We start from the raw sequence: 20,245 nt of genomic DNA on the forward strand, positions 1-20,245 counted from the left end.
AGCGAGAGAGAACGAGAGAAAGCTGCCAACCAATAGGAATGCAAGCTCCCGGCTGGCACAGCTACCAACCTACAGTGGGGAGGCAAATGAGATTGGAGGGAAAGGAGATGGGGAATCATTATTGTCACCCAGCACATCAAAACTCTGGAATGTGCTTCCGCAAGAGGTAGTGATGGCCGCTAGCTCGAGAGAGGATTGGACTAATTCATGGCGGATAATGGCTAGCACTAGCCAACGCGACTGCGTGTCAGCTCCACTTCCCACAGGCATATGCCTGGTCACTGTCAGAATAGGATGATGGAGAAGCTGGGTCTCGGGCCTGATCCAAGCAGGGCCCTTCTAACGCTCTTCTGCAATGAGCAAGAGGGGCCCCAATTCAGGGTTGGCCCAAGTTGTTTTGCCCTCTAAAGCAAAGGACAACATAGGGGCCTCTCTTGTGTTGAGAAGTTGACTAGCCTGGCTGCTGGATCTTCAGCACTGGTGTCAGGATAGCGTCCTCCACACAGCACCTGAAGACAGCAGCTCAGTGCAGGGCAAGCCATGTAGCCTATACAGTGGAAGATGGTCCTAGAGCTTAAGATGAACAACCAGGGAATTGCTGTTGCTCCCCAATATTTGCCACCTGAGGGCATTCTCCTCACTTTGCCTAATGGTAGGGCTGGCCCTCTGAATACATATTACCACCTAAAACAAGTGAGAGAAAGGGGGGGGCATTAAATCCCCAGAGTGTAAAATTATCTAACTGCACAGCTGGTGTTGCCTTCACAAAAATCATATGGGTGACACTGATCTTCCTGGGTGTGAGATTAGATCTCAGAACAAGAGTTCCATGTTCATTCTATTAATCACATGTCTGTATCTCACAGTCCCTACCGGAAGTGCAGATTAACACACACACACGGCTAGCAACTGACCGTATCCCACCAAACCAATGGGGATTCGAAGCCAGGTCTCCCCATGGCATTAGCATGCTCCCCAGGCAACTGCCTGGGACCCATAAAAACTCGCCAATGAGGCCTGCTTTTGCTTCCCACTCTAGAAAAGGTGGCTGAGTCTACCATGTACCTTGGAGTGATGCTACAACAAGGGCATTATGGGAAATTAAATGAAGGTTCCAAGACACAGATCCGTGATGCTCCAGCTTCCACCTGGATAATCTATAGGGGACCAGCTGGCATATGAACAGCCCCACCAAATGGTACTTTATCAAGGGTCTCCTCCAATCTGCCCTGTTCTCAGGTTAAGTCCAACACTCCATGGGTACATTGCTTGAAAAAAGAACAAGCTAGATATAGTCTTTAACAACTCTGAAAGCAATCATAGTATTTGGAAGGATAGCTGACTATCTAGCTCAGGCATAGGCAAACTCGGCCCTCCCCTCCAGATGTTTTGGGACTACAATTCCCATCATCCCTGACCACTGGTCCTGTTAGCTAGCTAGGGATCATGGGAGTTGTAGTCCCAAAACATCTGGAGGGCCGAGTTTGCCTATGCCTGATCTAGAGTCTGCTTAACTTTTTTGGAATGAGCAGAGAGCCCACCACCTTTCAAGCTCCGTAGTCAAAGACCTGGTACCATCAGGAAGTTATTTCTAATATTTAGCAGATTATTCTAGTGTGTTCTAGGGAGGGATTGGTGTGAAGATATCAATTTTGGATTCTCTCTCTCTCTCTCTCTCTCTCTCTCTCTCTCTCCCCCCCCCCCCCCCGAGTCTTCAGGTCACCACATTTCTGCATCAGTTTGCATTTTGAAAATCCTCATGATAATTTCTCAGTATTTTAGTGCAAATTTCTGCTAATATATGCATTCTTGAAAGCAGTTTGTGTGTGTTCTATTTTCATAGGTGCCAACTCCTAGGGGCCAAGGTCCCTTTGCCCCCCCCCAATAAAATATTTGAGCACCCCCTTCAAGTTGATGGGCATTGCCATTCAAATGATGGGTATTCACAGCATCTTGTGATTCATTATTTGGGATGGGGTTTACCTGGGCTCCCCAATATTTTATTCAAGTTGGCACTCCAGGCTATTTTCACGATTATATGCAGTTTTATGCACCTTTCTCCTATTGTATGCATTTTTGTATACAAAGAAGTGCAAATATTAAACAATGGCTGTGTTTGGGTTTGCATATTGTTTTGGAAAGCGCAAATTAGGTAGGCTTGCACTAAAATTCAAACTGAACAAAATTCCACCTCCTATTCTTAGTTCTTAGTGATTCAAATAGGGATAGCAATAGGATACACAGTTAATGTACAGTGGTACCTCAGGTTACATACGCTTCAGGTTACACACTCCACTAAGCCAGAAATAGTGCTTCAGGTTAAGAACTTTGCTTCAGGATAAGAACACAAATCGGGCTCCGGCAGTGCAGCGGCAGCAGGAGGCTCCATTAGTTAAAGTGGTGCTTCAGGTTAAGAACAGTTTCAGGTTAAGAACAGACCTCCGGAATGAATTAAGTACTTAACCTGAGGTACCACTGTATACAAGGGACGCAGGTGGCGCTGTGGGTTAAAGCCTCAGCGCCTAGGACTTGCCGATCGAAAGGTCGGCGGTTCGAATCCCTGCGGCGGGGTGCGCTCCCGCTGCTCGGTCCCAGCGCCTGCCAACCTAGCAGTTCGAAAGCACCTCCGGGTGCAAGTAGATAAATAGGGACCGCTTACCAGCGGGAAGGTAAACGGCGTTTCCGTGTGCGGCTCTGGCTCTGGCCAGAGCAGCGATGTCACGCTGGCCATGTGACCCGAAAGTGTCTCCGGACAGCGCTGGCCCCTGGCCTCTTAAGTGAGATGGGCGCACAACCCCAGAGTCTGTCAAGACTGGCCTGTACGGGCAGGGGTACCTTTACCTTTTACCTTTACCTTTACCACTGTATACAGAAATGGTGCCTCCAGTGTGATGAAAACATACATAAAACAGTTACGTATAGAAAAACAGTTAAAACAACACAAAACAATATGCATGTAAGGATATATGTATATTTAAAACAACAACAACAACAACACATGCATGCATACACACACACATACATATATTAAGTTCAAATATTTGTATCCAATGTTATTCAAGATACATACATTGAAATTATTGGATATGACTAGCTTAAAAGGTAAAGGTAAAGGTACCCCTGCCCGTACGGGCCAGTCTTGCCAGACTCTAGGGTTGTGCGCTCATCTCACTCTATAGGCCAGGAGCCAGTGCTGTCCGCAGACACTTCCGAGTCACGTGGCCAGCGTGACAAGCTGCATCTGGCGAGCCAGCGCAGCACACGGAACACTGTTTACCTTCCCGCTGGGTAAGCGGTCCCTATTTATCTACTTGCACCCGGGGGTGCTTTCAAACTGCTAGGTGGGCAGGCGCTAACTTAGGACCATTCATTTCACTGAGTAGAACTCAAGTTGGATACAACCCTAAATGGAATTTGGGATTTCCACTGAGCTATGCTCACTTCATGAACTAATGCCAACTAACGGAAGAAGCCTCCTGGGAGTTTATTGGAAACCTGGTGGAATAGAGAGAAATAGCAGGGTATTGTTATAGCTGAATATAGACTCTACTGAAATGTCCAAGTGCATTGAGGGTGGCTTAGCTCTATATGTCAAAGAAGGCATAGGGTTCGATGATCTAGAAAATATATGAGGAATAAACACCTTTGCTTTGGCAGTTAGCTCAGCTGGTTAGAGTGTGGTGCTGAAAATCAAAGGTCATGGGATTCTTCTTCTTCTTTGGTGATCACTCGTAGCCTAGTAAGATTGTCTTCCATAAACACGGTTTTACCGATGAGTCCATTAGTGACTGTGGAGGCCAATTCTGGATCACAGTGGGGACATATGTTTCTAGGCGGGAGTTGATTATGATGTGGATTTGCCAAGCATGCCTTCCTCTTAGCACGTTTCTCCCTTGCGTCCTGAGTTCGAGTGTCTTCAAAGCCCATGGCACCTTTGGTAAAGGCTGTTCTCCAACTGGAGTGCTCACAGGCAAGTGTTTCTCAATTGTTGGTGTTTATACTACATTGATCGTATTGTTCTATAATCACTGTGGGAACTACAGAATCAAAGGAAAGGGAAAGAAACTATGCAAAACACAGAAGCGTCACCTCTTTTTTTTACCCCTGCCTGATCAGCCCAACCTCTTCAGGCTTCTGAAATTTTGCCAGGCATGAAGACTAGAAACCTGCACTCTTCTCAAGATTGAGCCAAAGCAAGTGTCACCCCTTCACTTCCCAGTGCATTTTCCCATCACATTCATTACAGCAAAAAGGCCAATATTTGGAGAAGAAGCAGCTTTGTTGTGCAAGACTTCCCAAGCAACTGTTATTGCATAACGTGAATTAGCGGGTATCTGATTGAATCCAGCCCGAAAACAGTGACAGTCTGGAAGCCCCCGATGATTTTTCCTGGTGCAGGGAGGCCCTCTGCTGGTGCTGCTTTCTCATTGAGGAAGATCTTTGTGTCAGTTCCGCAGAACAGAACTCACTGCAAGATCTGTGAATAGCCATCATCCTGGAAGCAGCACACAAGTCTAGGTTCTCTTGAAGCTTCCAGCCATTGGAAAGGACCACAGCTCAGGGTGAAGCACATGTTTTGGTGGTTTGATCCTTAGCATTTCCAGGCAGATGACCCTCAGAGTCCATTCCAACTCTACAGTTCTATGATTCTCTCTGTTGTTCGCCAGCGTGAAACAATACTGGGATTGACAAATAGACTGACCTGATCTAAGACAACTTCCTATTTTAATATGGCTAGCTCAATTTTTTAAAAAAAATCAAGTGTGTGCTCCAGAATCCTTTGTTATGATTAGGGATGGAGGGGAAGTTTGATTTAGTTTGTATTTAGAAATGCACTTACTAAATTCACATTTTCTGAAACAATATGCGAATGAAAACCTAGTCATCTTTCAAAATTCATGCTTCTCTGAATTTTGCAATGCAGTTCTTCAACAAAGTAATGCATGCTAAAATGCATATGCTGGGGTGAAGTCTGCATAAAATTGCACTGCAAAAATGTGTGTGTTAGGCAGGTATGCATGCAAACATGCATACGTTAGGGGGAAATGCACTAAAACATAGACATGTTTTTGTTTTACATTGCAAACTGATGTGGAAAAGTGGAGAACTGAACTGAAGGTTTGGAAGATGAGAAACCGAAGGGCCTGAATTTGAGATTTACCCATTCCCTACGCAGAACAACCTTGTGAGGTCAGTTAGTCTGAGCGATTGTGATTGGTCAGAAGTGGCTCATTGGGTGGGGTGAAGTTACTATGCTGTGAAGTTACTATGCTAGCTTCCCAACAGGTGGGCCACTGTTGCTCCCAGGGAGGGGATGGGTGGCAGGGAAGCCAGCATGGTGCAAACACACCAATCTGCCTGCAACAGCAATCCATCTGTGGATAAACTAGTTTAGCAGCTCCAGCCCACCCTGCCCCATCTGACAAGCCACTTCTGATCCAATTTATCCTCAGAGCTATTTGGGGAGTCCAACCCCACTCTCTCCAGTCGGAGTCTGGCAGCCTAGCCACTATATTATGGCTTTCATTGAGAGAGTTTTGGACATGGACATGTTTCTCTCCCTGTGTGTGAAACTGTTTATTTACAAACTTAGGAAAGAAATGTGGTTGGCAGGGAGTCCCGAAGCAAAATCACTGCAGACCTCGGCATACAAGAAACATCCTGGATGCTCAAATTGTTTTGTGTGGTTTTTTCCCTGCTTTTAGAGTGTTTTCTGTGCTCTTGCAAGTCCTTGGGCCCCTTCTAAAATGCAGGGATCTTGTAGGCAATGGTGACATCAGGGTAAAATTATGGGGATTCTTATGAGGGGATTCTTAAACTCAGCCATGCTGGCTTGGCACAGTTTGAGAAGTAAGCATTGCCAACTGAAGAGGTGGCTCTCTATAGAGACATGAAGTCCAACATTTAAGGAAACTCCTTTTTAAGTCTTGAGGGCCACGTTCTCTTCTGGGCAACTTTCTGGAGGCCACATGTCAGCAGTGGGTGGGCAAACACAGGCAGAGGAATGAATGTAAATATTACTTTTGTACAGCAGGCTAGTTCCTATGCACACCCCCTCCTTGTCCTCCAGCAAGCAAGCAAGCAAGCAAGCAAGAAGCATTACTGAGAGCTCAGGGACACATTCCAGCCAGGCAAAAGCACTCAGGGACAGGGTGAAGGAAGGCCAGTGAGGGTTGTGGCCCCAGGAGAGGGGGTATGACTGGGGCAAGGATGTACCCTGGAGAAAGGCCTGAGGTCCAGATAGAGAGGCATGGAGGGCCACATCTGGGCCCCTGCACCTGAAGTTCTCCATCCCTCCTTATTTTATTTTTAAATAACTTTTTTATTCAAAATTAAAACAAAACATATTATCCAGAAACATATCATCCTTATTTTTTCCCCATTTTTCCTCCCTCCCTCCCCCCACCATCCCACACAAATCCCACCCCCCAGCTTCCCTCAGTTCCAGTCTTTGATTTCTCTAAAAATGCTGTTTTCTGCATGTTACACAGTTGTATAGATCCTCAAACTATTTAGCTGCTTATTATCAATAAAAAGTTTGTGAATGTTTATTCAAAACCAGCCAAGGAGTCCAGCTCACTTTGTTGTGTCTTCAAATACTTTGTAAAGGGTTACCATTCATCTTTGGGACGCAGGTGGCGCTGTGGGTTAAAGCCTCAGCGCCTAGGGCTTGCCGATCGAAAGGTCGGCGGTTCGAATCCCTGCGGCGGGGTGCGCTCCCGCTGCTCGGTCCCAGCGCCTGCCAACCTAGCAGCTCGAAAGCACCTCCGGGTGCAAGTAGATAAATAGGGACCGCTTACCAGCGGGAAGGTAAACGGCGTTTCCGTGTGCGGCTCTGGCTCGCCAGAGCAGCGATGTCACGCTGGCCACGTGACCCGGAAGTGTCTCCGGACAGCGCTGGCCCCTGGCCTCTTAAGTGAGATGGGCGCACAACCCCAGAGTCTGTCAAGACTGGCCCGTACGGGCAGGGGTACCTTTACCTTTACCTTACCATTCATCTTTAAAGTCAGTTATCCTTGTCCTGTAGCTTGTATGTCAGTTTTGCCAGTTCTGCATAGTCCATCAATTTTTCTTGCCATGATTCTTTGGTTGGAGGTTCTTCAGTCTTCCATCCTTGTGCTATTAAAACTCTCGCGGCCATTGTCGCATACATGAAGATGTTTTTCAGCTTTTTTGGCAGATCTTTCCCTACAATCCCTAATAAAAATGCTTCAGGTTTTTTTAACAAATGTTAAATGGAACATTTTCTTCATTTCGTTGTATATCATTTCCCAAAAATTTTTAATTACCTCACAATCCCACCACGTATGATAAAATCTCCCCTCCTTTTCCTTACACTTCCAGCATATATTTGAACTAGTTTTGTACATTTCCCCTAACTGCACTGGTGTTGTGTACCAGTCCATCCCTCCTTAGAACTGTCTCACTCTGCCTCTGTTTTTGCTAAAATATTTAGTTAGTGTCTCTTTGTTGAACTCCCATCCAAAACGACTGTCTGTGTCTGATTCCCAGCTTGCCTGCTGCTCTGAAGTTTTGGCATCTTAGGACAGGTCCAGGACAGGCTACTTTACCCTTCAATAGCCCCCCCCCCCTTTTGTCAAAATACATGAGAGCTGCTCTTTGAGAAACCTGGCGAGTTCTGCAGGGTCGATGCCCTCTCTCCATCTCCCAGGAGTCTCCGGCAAGCTCCAACAAGCTCTAATAGTTTCCACTCCCCCGATGCGCTGGCCTTTTGGCTCTCTCTCACCACCACCCCTCCATCCCAAATGCCAAGCTGTAAAGCACAGCGCGGATCGCGGGCCCTCCCCCCCCCCCCGACTTGCACAATGGGTCCAGCTGTTTGGCCAAGCGCCCTAAGAGCTGGGATTCCCGCCCAGGCCTCGGCATTTCCCTTCACACAGCGCTGCTTTGTTCTTCCAAAGTCTTTTCGGGAGGGGATGGAGAAGACCTGGACTTAAAGAGCAGCTGTTCAGAATGAGGCAAAAGCAAAGAGAGGGCAAAGGAGGTTGCCACTGGAGGGGGGGGCAATTGCTCAGGATGAATGCAGGTTATAGCCAAAGGCACCTGCCTTCTTACAGTGCTTTACTGGCTCCCGGTGGAGTACAGGGTCAGGTTTAAGGTGCTGGTTTTGACCTTTAAAGCCCTGTACAGCCTAGGACCCATGTACCTACAGGACCGCCTCTCCTGGTATGCCCCACGGAGGACCTTAAGGTCCACAAATGACAACATTTTGGAGGTCCCAGGTCGCAAGGTGGTTAGATTGGTCTCAACTAGGGCCAGGGCCTTTTCAGTACTGGCTCCGACTGGGTGGAATGCTCTGTCACAAGAGACTAGGGCCCTATGGGACTTGACATCTTTCCGCAGGGCCTGCAAGACAGAGCTGCTCCTCCTGGCCTTTGGTTTGGACTCAGTCTACTTTGGACGCCACCTACTGTTGGCCTCCCTGTTTTGCACCCAGTAGTGTAGCAGCCAAGTTTCTACTGAGTAATGCAGAATGGAAGAGGGAAGTGTTTTCAGAGATTCTGATGATTGATGCCACCGTGAGCCCCTTATGAGTGTCTGTGGGGAGGGGTGAAGACTGATCCATTAGAGTGAATAGGATACTGCCCTCATCAGCCTCAGCCAGGCCTCAGCCAGCCCCCACCTGGTTCAGGAGGCGGCACTGCCTGTCCTCTTACTCCTTCTTAGTCTGAGTGCTGTCCTTGGGGAAATAACTTGGGAGAAACCAAGTTAGTCCTGAAATCCCACCATGTGTGGGAAACTGCAAAAGGAAAGTGGCTGGCTGCCTGAATTAAAAAATAGCACAGGGGGTTTGACTCAGTCTTCAGCCAAAACAGCCCCCAGCAGAGTTCAAAGCAAAGATATGTGCAGCATTTGCAAAGTGTGGGAAATACAGGTTGCCAAACCATGAGATGTTTCCCACTTACCATTTTCTCCCCCATCCTCTACCCCTCTCGGAGTGAATAGACCACAAACTTTGGTAAGTTTAAATGCTTTACTTACAGTTATTGCAGGTCTCACTCATGCACGGTTCAATGCTACAGCAGAAACAACACAGGCAAGGAGGAAGATGGGGGCAAAGTTATAATTAGTTGGCACTGCCTGTTATTGGCTCTGGCTTTGCCTACTGTTGGGCCTCCCTTCCTTCTGCCCTGCCAGCTCCAATGGGTATCATGCCACCACTGTCTCAGTGAGTTAGCTCAGGGGTTACTGATTTGTGGGATACATTTGCCAGGAGTACCTTCTGCATTGCCTCAGGCATGTAATGGACTTGGAGTCAGCAATTGGCATCCCTTGGGTCAAATCTGCCCTCTTCCCAAGTGTCAATCCACCCAAAACAATTTGCTGCCTGATGCAAGGGACAGGGTGGCCCTTCCTCATTTCCATTGATATAAAATGGACAGTGCTCTGGTTAGAAGAGTGCTGTTCAACCTTGAGTCCCCAGGTGATGTAGGACTGTCCCTCTCATCATCCCCAGCCAACTTAACTAACAACATCTAGGGACCCAAGGCTGAATAATGCTGGCTTGTTCTGCATGCCTGTCTTTGTGGGTAGGTTCGAATCCCTGCGGCGGGGTGCGCTCCCACTGCTCGGTCCCAGCGCCTGCCAACCTAGCAGTTCGAAAGCACCTCCGGGTGCAAGTAGATAAATAGGGACCGCTTACCAGCGGGAAGGTAAACGGCGTTTCCGTGTGCGGCTCTGGCTCGCCAGATGCAGCTTTGTCACGCTGGCCACGTGACCCGGAAGTGTCTCCGGACAGCGCTGGCCCCTGGCCTCTTAAGTGAGATGGGCGCACAACCCCAGAGTCTGTCAAGACTGGCCCGTATGGGCAGGGGTACCTTTACCTTTTTTACAACCATCCAGTCAGCACTCAGAAGAACTTGTAGTGCCTGGAACAAGAATTGCATTCTGAAATTGCTGTCCAAAGGAGTGGAAGGAAGACGACGACAAATTTTTGGTGACCTTGCAACACTGCTGAAACAATGGCTCTCTCTCTCACACACATGCACACACATGCACAGAAAGACAGCATGGGGAAAAGCAAAGTTTAGAAAATGAAATGTCTAGCTCTTCCAAACAAGCAGACAGAGTCTAAGCTGGGCTATCTTTGAGTTGCAAGCAGAAAATCAAAATCCACCTCCTAGTGGTTAAAATAAAAGCAATATACTAAACTGACCTTTGCCCACCAGATGTTTTTGACTACAACTCCCATCAACACCACCCACTTTCCGGTGCCAATGGTTGTAGTGCTGTGTCTCTCCATCACCTTTAGCCCTTTCTGCAAAAGCTCGCTGCAAACATCTACCACATCTTTCCCTGCCAATTGTGTGTTGCAACTGGGAGCATCTGAATCAGCAAAGGCAGCTTGAGTAGAAACATCATCTTTATCACAAACATTCTACCCAGCCTGGACAATTTCACTGCTTGCAAGGGTTGCAAGTTGCGACAGACCCCAAAACAGGCACCAAAAAATGGCTCTGCCATAGAACATGTGTTCCATACAGGAGAAGTCTGTGCTGCAAGCGATGTCTGTTTGTGTGGTATCTTCCCAAGAACCATCGAAAACTTGGAACCAAGTATGAGAGAGCCATTCCGGGTTACCAACTGTCAGATCAGCCTTTGCAGTTATGCCTTTGTATGTTTTGTCATTTATGCTTTCTGGTGGCCTCATAACATAGTCCTGTTGCAAAGATTTAGCAGTACTTAAGCACAAATTATTCCAGAGAATCTAGTTGCAGGAATGGAGAAATACAGTGTACATTAAATAATGTAATCATGCTACTATCCTGTACTGGTGCTTTGAGCATGTCTGCTTGAATGATGGATGAAAGGGAGGCAGGTTCTCCCACGCATTTGTGTCACAGCACAGAAATAGCGAGCGTTCCCAGGTTTTCGACTGGCCCTGCTTCAGTGCCTTTGCCCACATCCTGACACTCAGAAATTCAGAAGGTGACTCTTTTCTTATGAGTTCTTTTTCATGTCAGGAAAAGTTCCACATGCTAAGTTTCTACGGACTTTGTTGTTGTTGTTTAGTCATTTAGTCATGTCCAACTCTTCGTGACCCCATGGACCAGAGCACGCCAGGCACTTCTGTCTTCCACTGCCTCCCGCAGTTTGGTCAGACTCATGCTGGTATCTTCGAGAACACTGTCCAACCATCTCGTCCTCTGTCATCCCCTTTTCCTTGTGCCCTCCATCTTTCCCAACATCAGGGTCTTTTCCAAGGAGTCTTCTCTTCCCATGAGGTGGCCCAAGTATTGGAGCCTCAGCTTCAGGATCCGTCCTTCCAGTGAGCACTCAGGGCTGATTTCCTTAAGAATGGAAAGGTTTGATCTTTTTGCAGTTCATGGGACTCTCAAGAGTCTCCTCCAGCACCATAATTCAAAAACATCAATTCTTTGGCGATCAGCCTTCTTTATGGTCCAGCTCTCACTTCCATACATCACTACTGGGAAAACCATAGCTTTTACTATACAGACCTTTGTTGGCAAGGTGATGTCTATACTTCTATGGACTAGGCTGCCCTTAAAGAGACAGCAGAACTACTGGTGGCAGGCAGGGGAAGTTGGAAACTCTAGAAGTAACTCCAGCAAATTCTCTACAATTGTTCCTGAAGACAATGCATCTCTAGAGACTCATCTTCCATCTCCTGGAAAGACCTTTTAGGGTCCCATTGCTGGAAATCGGTTGCCCCCTACTGGTAATTTGTCAAATCACCCAGTGGACGTGAGTGTAAGTTGAGTGGTTGAGGTGCATAACTGGTCTTTGTGCACATTCACCAGGCCTTGTGGAGAATGTGCACACAATCCTTCATTGAACAGGGAATTGTGCACATTTCCCAGTCGATATGAATTCACCTCCCCTCTTCCTGCTGCTCTGTGGGAGCTGGGAGGGTATGTTGTAGACAAGAGGCAGCAGAGGGGACACAGAGTCCGAGGACTCAGTTAGTTGGTTGGTTAGATTGCACACTTTTATTATTATTTTATTATTATTTATTGAATTTATATACCGCCCTATACATGGAGGTCTCAGGGTGGCTCACAGAGCAAAACCAGAACAGAAAACCACAATATATATTTATTATAATATTTATTATTATTAATCAAAATATATAATCAAAATAAAAACAACAACACAATAACCCCCCTTCTGAATAAGAGAAATAAAAAAGGCATGGAGACCATACATACTGACTGGAGAATGTGCAGAAATGTGCATCCCCCAAGGCCTGTTGGCTGTTGGAGATTATGCATATTGGCCAGGGAATGTATAAAAGTTAATTGATTTATGCATAATTCCAAAGGCCTGTTGGAGATTATGTGTATTGACCGCGAAATATGCACAATAGCTGGTTGTTATGCACATTATTGCTCAACTTACATTCCTCTCTTTACAGATACAAAATATATGATATGTACAGGATATCTACTGAATGTTGTGCAGTCCTTATTAGAGAAAGGCTGCCCTTTTCTGAAGCTGTGTTAATTTTCCTTTCCAGAGCTAATTTACTTTCCCAGTCCGCCACTATAATAGCAGCTAAGACTGTGTCTGCATGCTTGACACAGAAGTTAAAAGACTCACATCCTGATAAGCTTGGTACATTTCTTCACCCATCCCCCACTGCTTTCCCTGCAGATAAATTTGAACATGTGTCAAAAGAAATGAATGCTCACATTTGGTGTGGGAATCTGATAAGCTGCAGAGCACTCTTTGATATGTGCTTGTTAATTGGTAGGCTATTTAGCCTGATGCCCAGCTCATGATCAAGGTCACTTGATGCCTATTACAAATTAGCCCTTGAATACTGTTTATCCCTGCTGTCATGCTGACCATCAGTGGGGCTAAAGGGTGTTTTTAAAAGCCAATCCCCACCTGCATCTTTCAGCATCTTAATGACTGTGAGTAGGGACTTGGTGTACAACACCAGCTTAAAATGCAGCTTTGTTGTTGTTTAGTCGTTTAGTCATGTCCGACTCTTCATGACACCATGGACCAGAGCACGCCAGGCACTCCTGTCTTCCACTGCCTCCCGCAGTTTGGTCAAACTCATGCTGGTAGCTTCGAGAACACTGTCCAACTATCTTGTCCTCTGTCGTCCCCTTCTTCTTGAGCCCTCAATCTTTCCCAACATCAGGGTCTTTTCCAGGGAGTCTTCTCTTCTCATAAGGTGGGCCAAAGTATTGGAGCCTCAGCTTCAGGATCTGTCCTTCCAGTGAGCACTCAGGGCTGATTTCCTTAAAAGTGGATAGGTTTGATCTTCTTGCAGTCCATGGGACTCTCAAGAGTTTCCTCCAGCACCATAATTCAAAAGCATCAATTCTTTGGCGATCAGCCTTCTTTATGGTCCAGCTCTCACTTTCATACATCACTACTGGAAAAGCCATCGCTTTAACTATACGGACCTTTGTTGGCAAGGTGATGTATCTGTTTTTTAAGATACTGTCTAGGTTTGTCATTGCTTTCCTCCCAAGAAAAATGCTTAGGTTGCTAAATTGACTCAGAGAGGGCCTGTTCTTTTAAGACTATGCCCCATAAAAATCTTGCTCTGGGACAGGGGTTTCCCAATCTTGGGTCTCCAGCTGTTTTTGGACTGCAATTGCCATCATCCCTGAACACTGGTTCTGCTAGCTAGGGATGATGGGAGTTGTAGTCTAACAACTGGAAGAGAACGATGTTTGGGAAACCCTGCTCTGGGACTTTTCCTGCCATGGAAACAGGTGATACCTATAGCAGAGATGGGGAGCAGCTAGATGATGTTAGGAGTCTAGCTTCCATCATACCCAACCAGCAGAGCTAGTGGTCAGGGGTCATGGGAGTTGTAGTCCACCCACATCTGGAGGGCTCTGCGTTCCTCACCCCTCACAGATATGCAACTCTTATGTGACCTTTTTTTCTGAAGCTGTTTTGCATCCATGCCAATGCAGGCGGGGGCGTTTTTTGGCACTTAAACACTCACACAGGTAGGTCAACTGACCTCAGGTTTCGTTAGCCCAATAAAAAAGTTCGCCATCACAGCCGTTTCGCGACTTCCAGCGAGGCTGCAATGCAATTGCATCGATGACCCTGCCTCCCGAGTAAACATGGCAAGGATCCGGAGCCCAGAACAATGCGGTGGGTTATCAAACTGCGGTTTATCAGTGTTCAGATTTTTACTTTGATCGCGTGGGTGGAGGGAAGGGAACGTGCAGACGTGGCGCTCCAAGTAACGTCTGAATAGCGCCGAGTAGCGCGTTGGCCTTGCGTGTAGCGGTCGCAATGTCGTATTTAAATAGCCCGGAACACCTGTCTGTATACTGGCCGTGTGAATAGGCGCTCGCTTCTGTGCGCTCTAAACTCTGGAATGAAAGAGCTGCCAAGTGGCGTTCAGAGTCCAAGAATGCGTGTTAGTGAGATCATATAAAAGCTTGCCCAGAAAGTAAGGCGTGGCCCGATACGTATGTTGCTTTTCTTCAATGCATTTATTTATTATGACATTTATATCCCCACTATTCCTCTAAGAAATTCACTTTGACATATGTCGTTCTGTCCCGATCCATCGTTCCTCACAACAACCCTGCGATGTAAGTTAGGCTTAGAGGCGGTGATAGGCCTAAGATCATCCAAGTGATCTTCGTGGAAATTTCATAGAATAATAGAATTGTAAAGTTGGAAGGGACCTTAAGGGTAATCCAGTTCAACCCCCTGCAATTTGATCCCGGACTTCCCAGCGTTGCTATGCGCGCCCGCGCACACCAACCCACGAGGACACACCACCGTGTAGTTACCGAGGGTGGGCAAAGTCTGCAGGAATGCGAGAAAGCAAAGAAAAAGGACGATCGTGGGATGAGTGGGTGGGGGGCGGCCAGAAAAAAAACGTGATTAAGGGGCGGGGCGTGTGTGCCCGACAGAGAGGAGCGTCCACGCATTCCTCAGAGTCACTTTTCAGAAACACGCGTAAAAAAACGAGGGGAAGAGAAATCGACGCCTGCCATGAACGGTCTTCGGCATGGATCTCATTCACTACACGCGTGTCCGCGCGCGTCAAGCAGCCACACGCCCGGATCTGCCGCGTGCGCCATCCACACGCAACTGCAAGGCGCGCTAGCTGTGCGCGCACGCCAACACGACGGCAGCCTGCCAGCCTCCCTTTCCCTCCTCCGGCCTTTTCCTCCGGCTGCTGACCCCCGGCCGGCCCCGCCGAGCTCCGCGCCCCGCCCAGGCCCCGCCGGCCCCCGCGGCGCCTCCCACACCCACCCGGGTTCGCGCCGGCGACGAGGCTGCTTTCCGACGCTCGGCAAGGGAAGCGCGCCAAGGTCGGGACCACCGATCGGGCCCGGAACCGCGTGGCAAGCAGCGAGGACGGGTAGGAAGAGGTGGGGGCGACAGAAAGCAACCGGTGTTTGTGTGCGTCTCTGAACTTCTGGGAAAGCGCTTTGCCAAGTAAGTTCAAGGCAACGGTCTGCTGTTGTGGGTTGATTTCGAGGTGGGTGCGATCCGGAGTGAACAGAGACGCCAGAATCTGGATAAGGGGCACGAAATCGCCTCCTTTTGGAGGTCGGGTTTCTTTTAGTGCGTGACTTTGCCTCCTGGAAAGTGCTAATACTGGTGGTCACCCGTCATTAGTTCACTATTAAATCTAAGTTGGGAGCTACTAGCAAAGTCAGCTCCAGGTTTTTGGAGGGCAGGATACTCTCCATGGCCCCACTCCTCTTGGTGAGTCTTTCCCCTCACTGTGGCAGGTCTAGGGGGCTCTTGTTAGTGTTCTAGGGTCTGGGGTGGGGTGGGGGTGGGGCTCTGACCTTTGCCTACTTTAGAAGAGTGGAAGCAGACCAGCTGGCCCTCTAGTTCTGTATTGCCCACACTGATTGACAGCTGTTTCTCCAGGGTTTCAATCCGGAGAATTCCCCAACCCCTAACTTGCAGAAGCCAAGGATTGGACCTGGAACCTTCTGCACTCAAAGCAGATGTTCTACAGCTGAGCCAGGACTCTTATCTTTGACGTTGCTGCCCCTGGTTATTGGGGTCCTTTACCTCCTGGTATGCGTGCCTCTTGGTGCTCAGTTGACGGGGCAAATAAACAGTTTTCCTTCCCCAAGCCCCATGAAACAGCTGGATAATGTGGAAGAGCGTGTGCCTGGGTTTCTCTGCATTAGTTGTGGTCTCTGAAAATTTAACAGCGTACGAAGGAGGCCGTCCTCCTGCAAAGGTCATCGGGCTGATCTTGAAATCTGTGGGAAAGACCCGCTATTTTGGAATAATCCCAGGGGTTTGGGAGGATAACTCCGAAGAGCCGCATGACTCTTATTAGAAAAGCTTCTGTGTCTTCCCCAGTGGTGCAAACAGGCACAAGTTCAACAGGGGAAACCTCTCCCTCCCGCCACATCACGTTATTGGCAGGGAAGGCTTCTCCTGTTGAAGTTTTCCATGCCGCTCAGTTTGAAAAAGAGACAGGAGCCTAGGTGCTGGTGGTGGAGGTGGCTGGCAGGCAACCCTAAGTGGGAAAGGCTTTGAAATATTTCCAGAGGAAGGTGGTTGAATGGGAGGCTTGTGTTAGGTGAGCATGGCAAGTGACCCGATCGACTCATGTTGACTAGAAATATTTGCTTGGCTTTAAGGGACAAAGAATGGCTCATTTCTTTGACTGCCTTTAGCAACATTCCTAAGGGAAACGCTCTGGGCTTGCGAGAATGCTGTGTTACTGTTTTGCAAATTACAGAATTTCTTCATGGAACTTGGTGTGCTGAGATGGCCCGGGAGGGGGCGTTAGGCAAATGGATGGAGGGTGTGTCTTATGAAGGGCTACATGCAAACTGCCAGGTCAAAGGCAGCCTGCCTCTTGAGGACCAGTTCCTGGGGAAGGGGCTAATGCTGTCGTGTCTGGCTGGCCACTGGGGGAAATGCAGGAAGTTGCCTTCTTATACCATCTAGCTGACACTCAGCAGGAGTTTTTTTTCCAGCCTTACCTGGAGATGCCAGGGATTGACCCTGAGACCTTTTGCAGGCAAAGGAGCTGCTCAACTGCTGAAGTACAGCCTTTCCAGGATGCTGTTCGAACTAATCCCCCAAGGGCTCTTCTTATGTGCTCTGTGGTTCTCATTTCTACCAGCCTGTTTGTTACACTCAGGAATGATTGCAGTCCAAATAATCTGGAGAGCACCATAATAGCATAAGTCTTCTTCTCTGGCGATCGCTTGTAGCTGAGTAAGATTGTCTTCCATAAACATGGTTTTAACAATGAGTCCGTAAGTGACTGTGGAGGCCAATTCTGGACCCACACGTCCTTCCACAGTGGGGACATTGGTTCCCAGGCGGGAGTTGCTCACGGTGTGGATTTGCCAAGCGTGTCTTCCTCTTAGCACGTTTCTCCCTTGCGTCCTGAGTTCGAGTGTCTTCAAAGTCCATGACCCCTTTGGTAAAGGCTGTTCTACAACTGAATCGCTCGCAGGCCAGTGTTTCCCAGTTGTCGGTGTTTATACTACATTTGTTTAGATTTGCCTTGAGATTTGCCTTTAAACCCCTTTTGTTGACCACCAGCATTACGATTTCCATTTTTAAGTTCGGAATAAAGTAGTTGCTTTGGAAGACGATAATCAGGCATCTGCACAATGTAAGTAGAACCTGCAGGATCAGGCCAATGGTTCTGAAAACCCCAGCTTCTTGTTCTTGGCCAACTAGATGGACTCTCCTGCGTGGGTGTCTGAGGGCCCTGCTCCTTCCTGCCACTTACCACCTGGCCCAGAGCAGGGCCTGAAGCCTCACAGGGACTGCTGGACTCTGCTGCCCAGGAGGACTCTCCTGTGTGGGTGTCTGAGGGCCCTGCTCCTTCCTGCCACTCACCATCTGGCCTGGGGCGGGGCCTGAAGCCTCATAAGGACTGCTGGACTCGGCTGCCCAGGAGGACTCCCCTGTATGTGAGTGTCTGAGGGCCCTGCTCCTTCTTGCCACTCACCATCTGGCCTGGGGCGGGGCCTGAAGCCTCATAAGGACTGCTGGACTCGGCTGCCCAGGAGGACTCTCCTGTGTGAGTGTCTGAGGGCCCTGCTCCTTCCTGCCACTCACCATCTGGCCTGGGGCGGGGCCTGAAGCCTCATAAGGACTGCTGGACTCGGCTGCCCAGGAGGACTCTCCTGTATGTGAGTGTCTGAGGGCCCTGCTCCTTCCTGCCACTCACCATCTGGCCTGGGGTGGGGCCTGAAGCCTCATAAGGACTGCTGGACTCGGCTGCCCAGGAGGACTCTCCTGTATGTGAGTGTCTGAGGGCCCTGCTCCTTCCTGCCACTCACCATCTGGCCTGGGGTGGGGCCTGAAGCCTCATAAGGACTGCTGGACTCGGCTGCCCAGGAGGACTCTCCTGCGTGGGTGTCTGAGGGCCCTGCTCCTTCCTGCCACTTACCACCTGGCCCAGGGCAGGGCCTGAAGCCTCACAGGGACTGCTGGACTCTGCTGCCCAGGAGGACTCTCCTGTGTGGGTGTCTGAGGGCCCTGCTCCTTCCTGCCACTCACCATCTGGCCTGGGGCGGGGCCTGAAGCCTCATAAGGACTGCTGGACTCGGCTGCCCAGGAGGACTCTCCTGTATGTGAGTGTCTGAGGGCCCTGCTCCTTCCTGCCACTCACCATCTGGCCTGGGGTGGGGCCTGAAGCCTCATAAGGACTGCTGGACTCGGCTGCCCAGGAGGACTCTCCTGCGTGGGTGTCTGAGGGCCCTGCTCCTTCCTGCCACTTACCACCTGGCCCAGGGCAGGGCCTGAAGCCTCACAGGGACTGCTGGACTCTGCTGCCCAGGAGGACTCTCCTGCGTGGGTGTCTGAGGGCCCTGCTCCTTCCTGCCACTCACCATCTGGCCTGGGGCGGGGCCTGAAGCCTCATAAGGACTGCTGGACTCGGCTGCCCAGGAGGACTCTCCTGTATGTGAGTGTATGGGTACCTGCTCCTTCCTGCCACTTACCACCTGGCCCAGGGCAGGGCCTGACGGGCCTCACTAGGACAGTTGCTGTTACTGCTGGAGGGGTGCAGAGTGCTTTTAAAATGTTTTAAAATTTTTATTTTGAATTTTTTGTATGTGGGGGTGGGGGTGGGGTGGATGTTTATTGGGCCTGGGAATTTGTTCGATTTTATGTTTTTGTAATTTTTGTAATTTTTATTGTTTTTTGTTTGTATTGTTTTATTTGTGTTGTTGTTGTTGTTTTGTTTTTTAAAGGGGTTATTTTGTTCTTAATGGGAGGGGTCAGGGCTGCCGGGGAATGGGCCCCAGCCCACAAAATGGCTGGGATATGTTTCACAGGGGGGAATGCACTGGGACAACCGATCTCAGTGATCACGGGTAGGAGGAGGAGTTACGCTAAGACCAGACCATGTCATTACAGAGGAGGCAGGTTTAGTCGTTGTCTGAGGACTATTCCTGCCTCCGGGTCTGGTCCTGACCAGATGAATACTAGAATCAGCAAGGGATACCCACATGACCTGAAAGTGTTGCTGTGCAATGCCAGGTCAATGATTCATAAGACCACTGCCATCCATGACTTGATCATGGATGGAGGACTTGACCTGGCATGTGTAACAGAGACTTGGTTGGATGAAGCAGATGGGCCTGTCCTTGCTGCTGCTTGTCCACCAGGTTTCTCTTACGCACAGCAACCCAGGTCATGTGGGCGGGGAGGGGTGGTTGCAGTGATTTTTAGGAAGTCATTAGTTTGCACCAGGCGTCCTATTGGGAAGACCCAGTTTTCTGAGTGCATGTTCTGGAAGTTGGGCAATAGGGGCAGTACAGGGTTCCTTTTGGTGTACCGACCTCCCCGCTGCACCAAGGATTCCCTGCCCGAGCTGCTTCAGGTCGTGGCGGATGTTCTCCTGGAGACACCTAGCTTGGTCGTCCTAGGGGATTTTAACATCCATGCCGACACGACCTTACAAGGGGCCGCTCGGGACTTCGTGGAAAGCATGGCCTCCATGGGGCTGTCCCTGAATAAGTCTGGCCCAACCCATAGCCGCGGACATGCCTTGGACCTGGTGTTTACCTCTACGGATGTTGGTGATCTGACACTAAGTAAAAGTGAAACGAAAGAAGTGCCATGGTCAGACCACTTCCTGGTGCAACTGGACTTCTCTGCGACCCATCCCCTCTGCAGGGAGGTGGGACCGATTCGGATGGTCCGCCCCCGCCACTTAATGGATCCAAATGGTTTCCAGAGAGTGGTAGGGGATGCTTTATCCCATGTTGATGGCCTTTCAGCCGATTCCCTGGTGGCCCGCTGGAATGTGGAGTTA

At 49.1% G+C, this 20,245-nt stretch overlaps 1 protein-coding gene across 1 annotated transcript in view; it reads left to right on the forward strand.

The window, feature by feature from the left end:
- The first annotated feature begins 15,207 nt into the window (after positions 1–15,207).
- Positions 15,208–20,245, forward strand: part of FXYD1 (FXYD domain containing ion transport regulator 1) — a 28,536-nt gene continuing 23,498 nt past the window's right edge. Inside the window, exon 1 of the mRNA XM_079986537.1 lies at positions 15,208–15,420. The gene's annotated coding sequence lies outside the window, so the exon portion shown is untranslated. The remainder of the gene's footprint in view (positions 15,421–20,245) is intronic.

This window comes from Podarcis cretensis (genome assembly GCF_951804945.1).
Source record: "Podarcis cretensis genome assembly, chromosome: 8".
NCBI classification, from domain to species: Eukaryota; Metazoa; Chordata; class Lepidosauria; order Squamata; family Lacertidae; genus Podarcis; species Podarcis cretensis.